The sequence below is a fragment of the Chamaea fasciata genome, unplaced genomic scaffold, assembly GCF_029207755.1.
Source record: "Chamaea fasciata isolate MVZ Bird 193981 ecotype frontalis unplaced genomic scaffold, bChaFas1.0.hap1 SCAF_21, whole genome shotgun sequence".
Classification (NCBI taxonomy): Eukaryota; Metazoa; Chordata; class Aves; order Passeriformes; family Sylviidae; genus Chamaea; species Chamaea fasciata.
In genome coordinates this window covers 2,262,359-2,274,524 of record NW_027094106.1, presented here as the reverse complement: position 1 = coordinate 2,274,524, position 12,166 = coordinate 2,262,359, and the positions used below count along the sequence as shown (strand labels likewise).

The 12,166-nt window shown below is 47.3% G+C and overlaps 1 long non-coding RNA gene across 1 annotated transcript; it reads left to right on the top strand.

Annotated features, from left to right (window-relative positions):
* The first annotated feature begins 7,006 nt into the window (after positions 1 to 7,006).
* LOC136299899 (uncharacterized) lies at positions 7,007 to 8,555 on the top strand. The gene is made up of 3 exons (XR_010723585.1): positions 7,007 to 7,160; positions 7,806 to 8,001; positions 8,088 to 8,555. It is a non-coding gene; the product is annotated as an uncharacterized lncRNA (long non-coding RNA).
* Positions 8,556 to 12,166: the final 3,611 nt, after the last annotated feature.

The following is a 12,166-nucleotide window of genomic DNA, read 5'->3' as shown; positions in this document are numbered from 1 at the left end:
ATCTCATCCTGTTGGTGCTGCCTGGGGGCATCTTCCCCTTCCCTCTTCATCCTGCTATCCTCCAAAACCCTTGTCCTTTTTGGTCTGTCCCCAAAAAAATCTCTAAGATCTTTCTTTTAGCACAAAATAAAAAAAAAAATCACCTTTTATTTTCTCAAAGGCTTGTGTGAGGTAAAGACAGCAGGAAAATAAAATCAGCCTAAGTCTGTAGCTGAGCTTGGCTGCAATGAGTTTCCCTCATGCTGTAACTAACGTGGCTTGTGTTGCCCTCTGCTTTGGCCTCTGAACAGTGGATGTGCACAGTCCTGAACTCATGGAGCTTTCCAGCAGTGCAGACAAGCTCTAAAGGAGTGTCCATGGCTGTGTGAACCCCTTAAAAATGGCCAGATGAGAGAAGAGTGAACTCTTGAAGTTTGTCAAAGGGGAACCAGCCGAGAAAGTTCTCTGACTTCTGCTTTTCTGCAGGAGCTCCTGACATCTCTGGTGGGTGATGAATTAGTGCAGCACAGCTGGAGCTGCTCATGGGCTGCAGATGTGAATCCCAGAGCTGTTCCTACGTGTACTTGAGCATTGGAGGTTTTGTGGCCAGTTTTGGGTTTCTCTTGAAAAGAGACAACGATGTCCTGGGACAAGAATTGAGAAAAACTGGAGTTTTAAGGAGGGAAAAGGAAATCTCACTGGTGTTGATGACCTTTAGAGGAGGGTGTGCAAAAGGCACAGGCAGACTGTGCTTGAACACAGTGACAGGACAAGGCACAAATTGTAGTGTGGGAAGTTCGGATGAGATATGATGTCAAAACTGCCCGCCCTGAGGATGGCCAAATGCCAGATGAGAGGCCAGAGAGTCTGTAGGATCTCCAGTTTTGGAGATGTTCAGAACTCACCTGGACAAGGCAAGCTGGTTAGTTGGCCCTGATTTGGTTTGGAGACACCTGCTTCCCAACTGGCATCTCTTGATTTCATCACACCCTGGAATGTCTCCTGGTTTCATTATGGGGTGAGATACTGAGCCTCCCTCACCTGAATGGATTTATTGGCCAGCACCTTTTAGGGCACAGAGCAGGACAGCCTCTGGCAATGGCTGTCAGGCAGTCAGCCTGCACGGGCCACTTTAGTGCCATGCTGGTTTTATCCTCGTGTTTACAGAAGGTGCCGCAGCTGACAGCTGTATTCTAAAATTCAAAAATCCATGTCCCTTCAGGCAGTGAGCAAAAGGCTTTTTGGCCTCAGCCTGGTCTGTAATATCTCAGAGTCTCAATTAGATGTGGATGCCTCATCCCTGGAAGTGTCCAAAGCCAGGCTGGACAGAGCTTGATGCAACCTGGGCTAGTGGAAGGTGTCCCTGCCAAAGGCAGGAATTAGTTAATTTTTTAACGACTTTAAGATACATTCCAACTCAAACCATTCTAGGATTCCATGATGATTCTATGATCCTTGTAATGTTCTCATCACACCACATGTGTGGCCCTGTTCCAGTTTTCAGTGTGAAACAGAGGCTCCAAGCAAGGCTCTGTCCCTCTCTCCTGCACAGCCCTGGCTTTGTGCACCCATGGCACAACTCAGACTGGCACTGCTGGAGATGATGTGAGAGATGCCATCCCTCACTGTCCTCTCCTGCCACTGCCTGCTGTCAGGCTCCCTGAGTGCAGCCAAGAAGCCCTGGGAGGAGGGTGCTTGGCCTTCTCTCAGCACTCAGGGTTCAGTGTAACCCATCCTGGTGAGCTCCACACCTTCCTGCTGCCTGCAGACTTCCCCAGGCCTCCACCAGCAGGCTGGCATTTTGTCTTGGGTTGCAATGCAAGATGTAACCAGTAGTGTGTATTCTATCACCAGCTGTTTAAGGACCCATCCTCCCTCCAGGGGATATCTGCTGTCCATGGGCCATCAAGGCTCACCGCATGGCTGATACAATTCCATCATCCCATGGGGAGATGCTCCACCCAGGGGGAGGAGCCCAGCATTCCTGCCTGGATAAAACCTGAGATTCAGAACACCAGCACAGCCTGTTTGCACTGGATTCCCAGAGGGAGACCAAACTCATCTCACTACCACTGGACCTTCAGAGGAAAACTCCACCCTTCTACAGGATCATTGCATCTGTCACTGCAGGAGGACTTGATTGGACTGCTCCCACCACCCTGACCAAAAGGGTGTCAGGTGGTGTTCTGACTCTGTCATGGTTTTCTTTTTGTTTGCTTGCTTTTTTGTACTACTACCTTTGTAATTTTTAATATTCCTAGTAAAGAACTGTTGTTCCTATTCCCATATCTTTGCCTGAAAGCCCCTATTTTGAAAATTATAATAATTCAGAGGGAGGGGGTTTACGTTTGCCATTCCCAGGGAAGCTCCAGCTTTCCCTGGCAGACACCTGTCTTCGTAAGCCAAAACACATTTATATACATTCTAAGTATCAGGGAAGTGTTGCTGGGAGAGGAAACCGTGCAGTGAGTGACAGTGACCTGCAGCAGCAAAAGGAAGAAGGTAGTTGAGAGCTGGTTCGTGGTGACCATGCCAATGCTCCCCTGAGGAGTGAAGCTCCCTGTGGGAACAGAGCCTTTTCCAGGAGATGAAATGAACTCCTTCAGCATTAGCCCTGAGTAAACGCTGGTCCAGCTCATAAAACATCCTGGAGTGCAGAACTGTTTACAGACTTTATTTGTCTTGAGCCTTGTGCTTTGTGAGATCAGAGGCATTTTTATTACCCAGCTTTGTGCAATATCATTCCAGAAACAAATGCCATGTGGATGTTTACCATAATGAGGGAATACATTACAGCCTGAAAGGATGGCAGAGTCTAATAGAAATATACTTCTGGAGCACCTGAGGGCCAATCCAAAGGAAGGGCTTTTCCTTGCTCCTTTTTACCCTTTTTTACTCTGATTTTTACTCTCCCTGCAGCTGGATGCTCCCCACACACAGGGGAAAGAGGCAGGACTGAGCCTTCCCTCCCTGGTGAAGGGCTTTGGTTTCTGGGCAGCAGTTCTGGTAATGGGCTTTGGTTTTTGGGGAGCAGTTCCCCACAGAGAATTAGAGCCCTGGCTGGAGGGGGCAACAGCAGCAGTGCTCACCCAGCCGCCTCGAGTTGTACAGAAAAGGGAACTTGGTCCGCTTCCAGCACTGGAACTTAGCCTTTGATTTTCCAAGGAGGATGCGAGCAGTTTGTCCTTATAGGATGCTATAAAGGCATTTCAAGAATATTATATGGTCTGCTACTGCTACAGAGAACCTCTTAAAAACTTAATTGCCTGTGACACCAAATGGGAAGAGAGGAGTTCCTTGAAAGATCCTGTGTTTTGAAACCACACAGCCAGTTCTAACTACTTTCAAATGGTACATACCTCTTTCCTCCTGCTGACAGTTAGAGTAATAGCTGAATGCAGGATAAGGGAAACTGCCTGAAATGTTTCAGCACTGTTTTCTTGTTCCATGTTTTTTCACAATGCAAAAAGACAGTGGCGTTCTTGGTCTATGACCAAACACAAGATGAGGAGACAGAGAGATCTCAATGACAAAGTGACTCTAAAAGCTTGGGGACATCTCTGCTCCCGTGCCCAGTTCTCTTTGCCTTCCTTCCTTGTCAGCTATTCACAGTCTGCTGATGTTTTAGTGAAAAAGGAGGGAAAAACATCCCCAAAACAAAGTTCTGTTACCCATGCTTTGGAAGAAAAGGGATTTCACCAGGCACAGCTTCTGTAGAAGAGAGGTCCTGGAGCTGAGAAACTGTCATTGGAGCCCAAGTAGTTTTCACTGAGTTTTCACTCCTATCCCAGGAGCCAAACTGGGAGGCATCACTCAATCAAAAAAATTTTTTTTAATTTATATATAATTTTATATATTAGGATATATATAAAAATTTTAAAAGTTACATAAAATAAAATTTATGTAAAATTTTACATTTATCTTTGCACGTCAATCTTAATATTAGTCCAACAAAAATATAAAAAAAATCTATAAATACATAATTAACTAAAAATAAAATAAAAACGCACTACTTTAAAACATGCCATAGACCCTTGGCACCTGCTACAGGTCTGCTGCTCACAAGGGTGACAGACAGGGGGTTCCTCACATCATTTGCTCATTGCACTGAGTGACCAACACCTCTAATAGTTCTGGGGAGCAGGAGACCTCAAGAGTTTCAGCCTGATCACCCACCCTTCGCTTTTATTTTGGCCATAATATTTAGCACAGAGGATTCTCTGGTGTCAGCCTGGCTGGAGCTGGCACAGGTGCCTGCTCTCATTGTGTTTGTCCATTAAGGACCCGTTTCAATCTCCTCCCTTCCTTGTGTGCCCCGTGACACACAATAGTATGAGACAGCAATACTCACTGTACCATGATGTGACATCTGAAACCTCAAAGGACACACAGACACAGGCTTAGGCTCCCTTTGCACCTGTTCTGAAAGCAGGGAAAGATGGATGTGATCTATAGCATTAGCAATTTAATTTTTTTAAATATATATAAATATCTCATAATTTTTTTCTTGGTTTTTTTTGGGGGGAGGGGGTTGGGTTTGGTTTGGTTTGGTTTTTGGGGGCTTTTTGTGGACAAGCAGATCTGCAAAGCACAGCAGATGTCTCAGACTTCAAGATACAAGGGAACATTTCTCCTCAGTCCTCCGATGAAATGGACTGGGCTTTTCTCCAGAAAAGAGAAACGATTAATCCATCACTGAGCATGAACTTAAATGAGCTAATATTGGGTGCTTTAGTTCTGATGTATGTGCTAAATGAAGTAATCATTCAGGGTGTAAAAGTGATGTCTTTGGGAAAATGTCATAAAACGCCGTGGCTGAGGCACGTGGGGCTGCAGCAGCACGGGGCTGGAGGGGCCCTGGCACAGCCATCGCTCCCACAGTGCTGTGCCACAGCTGCAGGAACCTCAGACTCCTGGAATGTCTGGATTGAAAAGGACAATAAAGCTCAGCTTGTCATCTTCCACTGTCCCAGGCTGTTCCAAGCCCCATCCAACCTGGCCTTGGGCACTGCCAGGGATCCAGGGGCAGCCACAGCTGCTCTGGGCACCCTGTGCCAGAGCCTGCCCACCCTCATAGTCAGAGGAAGATGAGTGCACCAGGACTGAGCCCCACAAGGCTACTCTGAGTATCCTCTGAGCACAGAGTGAGTAAATAATGCTTAGGGGAAGGAGTTTCCACAAGCAGTGCCAGTGTCTGTGCACATTCTGCCTGCTCCAGCCCCTGCCTCTGCAGCCTGGAGCTGAAGGTGCCTCTGCCTTGTGCTGTACATGCCTCCTCCCATTATCTCCCAGTCTGGATTCTTTGCTCCTCAAGTAGCACTAACCACAATTACACCCTTGAGCCAGGGACAGCAATTGATATTTCATCACTGGGATTTTTCACCGTGACTTTTATGCCCACCTGGAGCGAACAAACTATTCCAAGTTTCATCCAATTAGGTTAAGTGCAGCTGGACACAGGGTGCTGAGCACAGTCTCTGTTCAGTGGGAGTGAGGGACAGTCCCTTATCAGCTCGAGGCACCATCATCCATTAAAACAGCATCTGCCTCTCACCAGTGAAGCCGGAGCACAAGTGTATAGGATGTCATAATGAGGTGTGCTAATGAAAGATAGGCAGAGCAGGATGAACAAAAGGGTCCTCTCCACACTGTATCTGCCTCTTACTACTTTGTGCAGTCCCCATCTTTTATGATCCCCTAGAAACATTTCAAGGGGTGCTGGAACTGAGGCCCACAAATCCAATTAATAGCTGTGCCCAGAATTGCCATTCAACACTTACAGAAGCACCTGAGTGCAGCAGAGGAGAAAAAGAAAAGTATTGGGCATACAGGACTGTAAATGAGCCTCCAACCTATTCCAGCCTGTTGTTCCTGCTCTGGGCTAAGAAAATCTTTGATAATTAGTTTAGCACCTTTCCTCTCATGAGCTGGTTTGACCACCTCTGCCCTTTCAAAGCGACCAGTTAGGAACTTATTTTTACTGGAGTTACTTGGCTGGTGTGCCAGAGGCTAAGTGGGGAAAAGAGCCCACTTGCTTCCCACTTGCTCAGGGAAGCAGGACTCACTGCCCCTTAAGGGGTCATCCCTCCTGTGATGGCACAGCCCTCTGTGCTCCAACCCCATCCTGAGCATGGCTGGGGTGCAAAAGCAGAGTTAAAGCTTGTCTCGACCTAATCAAGGTGCCAATGGGATCCAACAAAGTGTCTTCATGGCACATTGCTTCTTGGACTGGTTGTCAGGGCTGAGCCTTACGTTTTGTCCATCTACAGATCAGCCCTTCCATGACCTTTGAAACTGCCTGAGTGTGAGCAGCTCAAGTATTTCCTGAGTGTAAAGAGAAGATGTTTCAGAGCTGAAAAATTTTGCAATGTATATACAGTTACAGGTGGAAAGAAGGACCTGCTTTTACCAGCAGAGTTCTACATGCATGCATTTATTGCACTCCAGTGAATATTTGACTGTGATACAGGCACAACAATATTGGTATGAAGATGTTTCTGTCAGGACCATGATTCACACATGAGGGTAAAGCTGGGGTGTCTCCAAAACCCTGAAAGGCAGTGCAAGGAGCTGGGCTGGACAAATGCCACCCTGAAGCACCAGAAAAACCCAATGGTGGCAGTTTCTAGAACCAGGCTTCAGAATTCCCTCCACTCATGGTGCAGCAGAGAGTTACAGCACTGACACTGATTTTGTGTTTCTGCCAACACTTCACATCTAGTCCCGTCTGCAGCAAAGCTTTGGTTAGTATAGAAATGTCATAAAAATTCACATCTTAAATCACTTCGCTGTGTCCAGGCCATAACCTGCCCCATAGGTTACTTGGAGCAGGTGATGGCCAAGGCCCATGATGCTCACAGAGCGCTGGAGAAGAGCTGAACCACTTTGGTGTGGGGAGACAGATGAGATAGTGCTGAAGGCAATCTTGCCCCGATATATTGCAGCTGTGTTAATTACCAACGAGTGGGAACAGCCTTGCCTGATAAACCTGATAAAGAGTGAGTTAGCTGGTAGGGAATCAGTTGGAGTCTGCTGGCTGTGCTGTGAGGAAGAAGGGACAGACAGGGTTAGGTGGCTGTACTAGGGACAGGAAGGAGTGAGCCAGAACTGAAGAAGGAAGAGAGAAGGAGAGAAAGAGCCAGAGCTGTCTGGGGCTGCTCACGGGAGGCTGCATAGAAAAGGTACGAGAGACTTTTAGACAACAAGGTGCTGATGCTTGAAGCCTTCTTTGGTGCTAGTCGTGCCTCCTCTGTCAGTTTGGCTCCTTGTGTTTTTCAATCCAGCTCCAAACGTGGCAGCAGGGAGTCTGGGAGGGAAAGTCTCTATTTCTGTACCCCTGTCAGTGTGGGCACACCTGGAGCACGAGGACATGTGTGGCAGGTCCAGCTGCCTGTGCTCCTGCCCCAGGACTGGGAGTTGTAGTGCCTGGCCAGCGTGGTGGGAACTGTGAAGCAGCCCCACACTCGCTCCCAGGGATCAGCCCTGTGGGGATGTGCTGGAACATGCACAGTAACGTTAACTCACAGCCTCTGCAGACTTTTGGCCATGCCTTGTGTGTCTACAGTCCATAAATACATACTTTAAATTTAGCTTATCCTTGCAATTTCTACTTCCCAGAGAGCAACCACTACCTGTGGCACTGGAGACCCAAAGTGCAGCTGTGAATCAGCTGCTCTGATAATTCATCTGCACAATCCTACACAATACACCCCTGGAGGGAGTGAACCAGGTGCCTGAATACATGGGGGAACCTTATTTCTGCTTATCTTCTGCTTTTATCCAATTATCTGGATTTTTACCGTCTATAATGTGTTTTTTCTTCCCAGCATGCCCAGAAGAAGCACTACACCCAACTGACCAAAAGGGAATTGCTGTGGAGACAGATGAAGTGACATAACTATGGTCACCCAAGGGCTGTGTCTAAGAAAGGAGCTGAACCTGGAGTGCTCCCAGCAGGGCCTGAGTGCAGTGTAGGCTCTGGATGTACCTGGATGCAATTGGAAGACAAGGATTTCACCTGCTGTAAGTCCTGTCCCACCTCTGAAGCCAGTGAGACCAGCAGGTCAGAAGATACTTTCTGATATTTTCTAATGATTTTCTTTTTCCAGGTCATGTGCACGGCTTACTGGGAAAGGCACAGCATGCCCACGGCTGGGCCAGATGTGCAGCTGATTCCTTCATTTGCCTTTTTGGTTCCTATTCTCATGTTGAAACCTATCAGTCCAGCCCTGCAAAATTGACTTTTCTTTTACTACTCCCAGAAATACCATTTTGCAATGATTTTTCCATCTCTGGGGTGGGTCAGATTGCTGTGGTCAGTGTCCCTGTTGTGGTGTCGAAGTGAATTAGGGAGGTGGTGGAGCAGAACGGCGTGGCCAGACTCTGCCACCAGCACCAGAAACTTTGAGGGTGTTCCCCAGAAGGCACCTCAGCGGTAGGAACCCAAGCAGATTCTTAACTAAGTGTTCCCATAAGGAACTCTTCTAGAAAAGCTGAAACTGAACTTGAACTAAAAGTGCAGGAAACAACCACAGGATCCCAGAATGGTTTGGGCTTGAAGGGACCTTAGAGAACAACTTGTACCCCCCCATCAAGGGCAACACACCTGCCACTGCACCAGGTCACTCAGACACCTGACCTTGCTTCCAACACTGTTAGAAGAAAGTCTCTTTGGCCAAAATGTAGATATATTCCTGCACTCCAGTAAACCTGGCTGCTGTCACCCTCCTGGAAATGACTTCATTCCACGAGATTCCTCAGCCCAGGCTCTGTGCCTCAGAAGCAATTGTTTGTGCTGTGGCTGGGAGATGTGTATCATCACTGTTGCCTTTTTTCCCACTGCAGAGTAATTAATAGGTATTTCTGGTGGAGGGCAGTCAATTCTCATTACGCTGGGCTTTCACAAAGCTCATTTGTTTGTGTTTTTTTCTCAGAAGTGGAATATCCAAGAGACACTTTGTGCTGAGGCTGAAGTCTCTGTGTCACAGTCACACTCTTTGGGCTGTGAGAGTGTGAAGGCAGCTCTCAGAGACAAACTGAAGGCTAATTTTATGTTGAGGGAGGCAGCCAAAGGTTCAGAACTCTCTGAAGCTGTGTCAGCTGCTGCGAGCCTGTGAGACAGTGCCAAGGGCTGGGGCAGGAGCATGGCAGAGTGGAGGTTGCAAGGCACCAGCTTTTTGTTAATGCAAGATTGTGGAATCCTGGAATGGTTTGGGTTGGAAGGGACCTTAAAGCCCATCTCATTCCACCCCCTGCCGTGGGCAGGGACACCTTCCACTATCCCAGGGTGCTCCAGGCCCATCCAAATTGGTCTTGGACACTTCCAGGGATGGGGCAGGTACAGCTTCTCTGGGCACCCTGTGCCAGTGTCACTGTAGGACACGAAAGAAAGACTCTAAGTATTTCAGAAGGCAAAGAGCATAGAAAATGAAGGGCTTTATTTTCTAATTCATACTACCTTTTATAAGATGTTTTGATACAGACTTAACATGATTGGTGAATAGGAACGACGGCTCTCTAATCCCATTGGTTAAACTAGAGAAACAGCAGAACACTGCCTGGAGAAAAATTGTTTTGAGAAAGGAGAGTTGTTTGCCAAGATTGTTTTGAGAAGAAACTTTCTTGAGAATTTTTTCCTTGGGAAAAAGCTAGCAGCTGCTAGCAGGCTAAAAATCTTTCAGACTCAGAAATATCAGGCCCACATGCCAGGGCCTCACCACCCTCAGCATAAAAACCTCCTTCCTAATATCCAATCCAAAGCAACTGTTAGTCTCAAACCATTAGCCCTTGTCCTACCACAACAGGCCCTGCTAAAAAGATTGTCCCACTCTTTCTCCTAGACACTGATGCCTTGGGAGGGCTGGCCTGAAACAGAGACTGGACAGAGCTAGAGAATAAAGTAGATATTTATTGGAAGGCCTCCAGGATCCACCTTGGGAAGGACAGGGCCTGACCAGGGCTACACCCAAGGTGCACCCAAAATGGTCACAAAATGGACCACTGGTCACAAAGTCTTACATGTTTATAACTTTTGGTCCATTTGCATATTGGGGTTTAATTGTCCAATTCCAGCTTCAGGTTGTGAGGTCCCATCCTTCTTGTTCCTCCCTTCAGCCCACCCTTGTTTGGGCTTTTGGACCTGAAAGTTGTCCTCGGTCTCCAGCAGGAAAAGGATTTGTTTTGTCTCCCTGCTCTGTGCAGAGCTGAGTGACACTGACTGTGAGGCTCACACCTCACCCTTGGGCAGCACAGAACCTGAAACACATGAAAGCTGAAACTAAAGTTATCAACCCCTTTCAGTAGTGAACACCACTATCAGATCTCCCCGGGCCCTTCTCTCCTCCAGTCGGAGCAATCCCGATTTCCATGACCCTGTGCCAGCTGTGGAGTTAGTGTGGCCCGTTCACAGCAGCATGGGGCCAGCTGGGATCACAGTCCCAGCAGCCCTGCCTGCTCCAGTGCTCCCAATAAATAAATACCTGCTCCATCCTCACCCAGCGGTGTGGGGAAGGGAGGAGCTCTGCTCCCTGCACAGGTGCAGCCCCAGCAGAACTCTGCCGGAGTCTCCCAACAGGCTCCCGAGTTCCTTCCCGGCTCTGTGGATTTTACTGTACAATACAGTGCTGGAAGTCATTATTGTTACAAAGAATCACTAATTCAATAATGCCACTACCCTGCAGGAATAACAACCGCACACTATTAATGCGCTTCCCCCCTCGCATTCACTGCGGAACACAAAAAGCTGTTCACAGAATGCAGGAAGGCTTGGAGCAAGGACACCATTAATGCTGCCGTGCATTGCTCACACCCCACCCAAGAACTGGAAATTATGATTGCACGGCACATTTTTCAATGCCATTCACAAATACAAAAAAAAAGAAAATTGTTAAAAGTTTAAACTTCAAATAAAAGTAGGGAAGCTGCCTGGCATTGCACGATAACACAGCACTTTATTATTCCTCTTCAATTGTTTGACGTTTATGCCTCTGTTTAGTAAGTCTGTTCATTATCGTTCTCCAATTAACAGCGACTTTTTCAGATTATTTTTATGAAATTCTCATTTAATTAGCAATACAGCTGAATCTCAAATGGCAGTTTTAAAAATATCCTTCCACTGATCAAGCAGCCAAATGGTCTTTCTGAACACTTGCAGAATTGTAAACCTTCATTTGTCTGCTAATTATCCCCCCTGCTTAGATGATGGGAATGGGAACACCTGACAATCAGGGGTTATTCACCGGACACTTTCATTGAGCATGGGGTGGAAAAATACAGATTTCACTTATTAAAACCTTCTCATGGGCTCCTTTAAGAGCGGAGAATGGGATTTATCAGATGATTTTCAGAATCCCCACAATAGACGGGGAATTAAAATAATAGGACAAATAATAGAAAACAGGTGTGATAGGAGGCATCAGGCATTCTACAAGCACAAAGCAAAATGAGGGGAAATACAGTGATAATACTGTATATAAAAAAATAAACTGAACAGTAAAATGTCAGTGAATGGGCCTTCCTGCCATACAGCTGGAGACCATTATGGCATTTAGCAACGCATACACAAATAAGCTTAAAATGCATATTTGCCATATATTAGTGGGCGTATGTAGTTTGGGAGGGGGAAAAAAAAATCCTTTAATCTGCCACTGCAGCACTTCCACATTTGCAGGGGAGTGTGGCAGCTTTCCAGGTCAGCCCTCCCTTGGCTGCGGGCTCTGCCCCTCTGCAGCCCTTTGGGGTGGGTGCACAGGGACCCCTGGCACTGCCTCCACTGCCTGCTCCCAGCACCACGGGGGTGTTTGTCAGTGGGATAAGGGGAAAAAACAGGTTTTCCCCAGCACAGAGATACCCAGGGCAAAATACTGAATTTGAGATGAAAGGAGACATAGCCATAGAATGGTTTGGGCTGGTGGGGAGCTTAAAGGTCATCTAGGTCCAACCCTCTGCCATGGGCAGGGACAAAATTTTCTGCTCCAGGCTTTAAGCCTAATCCTAGCAGGATATCAGGACAGATACCCATGCCAGAGGTGAGTTTTGGGTGGTGTTGGTTCTGCCACTATGGCTTTGCTGTGCTCCTGCTCTCATTTATATCCCAACAGTGCTCAGAAGCCAGGGGTAGGAGAAAGGCAGGTGAACACCAGAGTGGGCATTTCAGTGGCTGGAATGGAAGTAGGCCTTGCAAGACCCC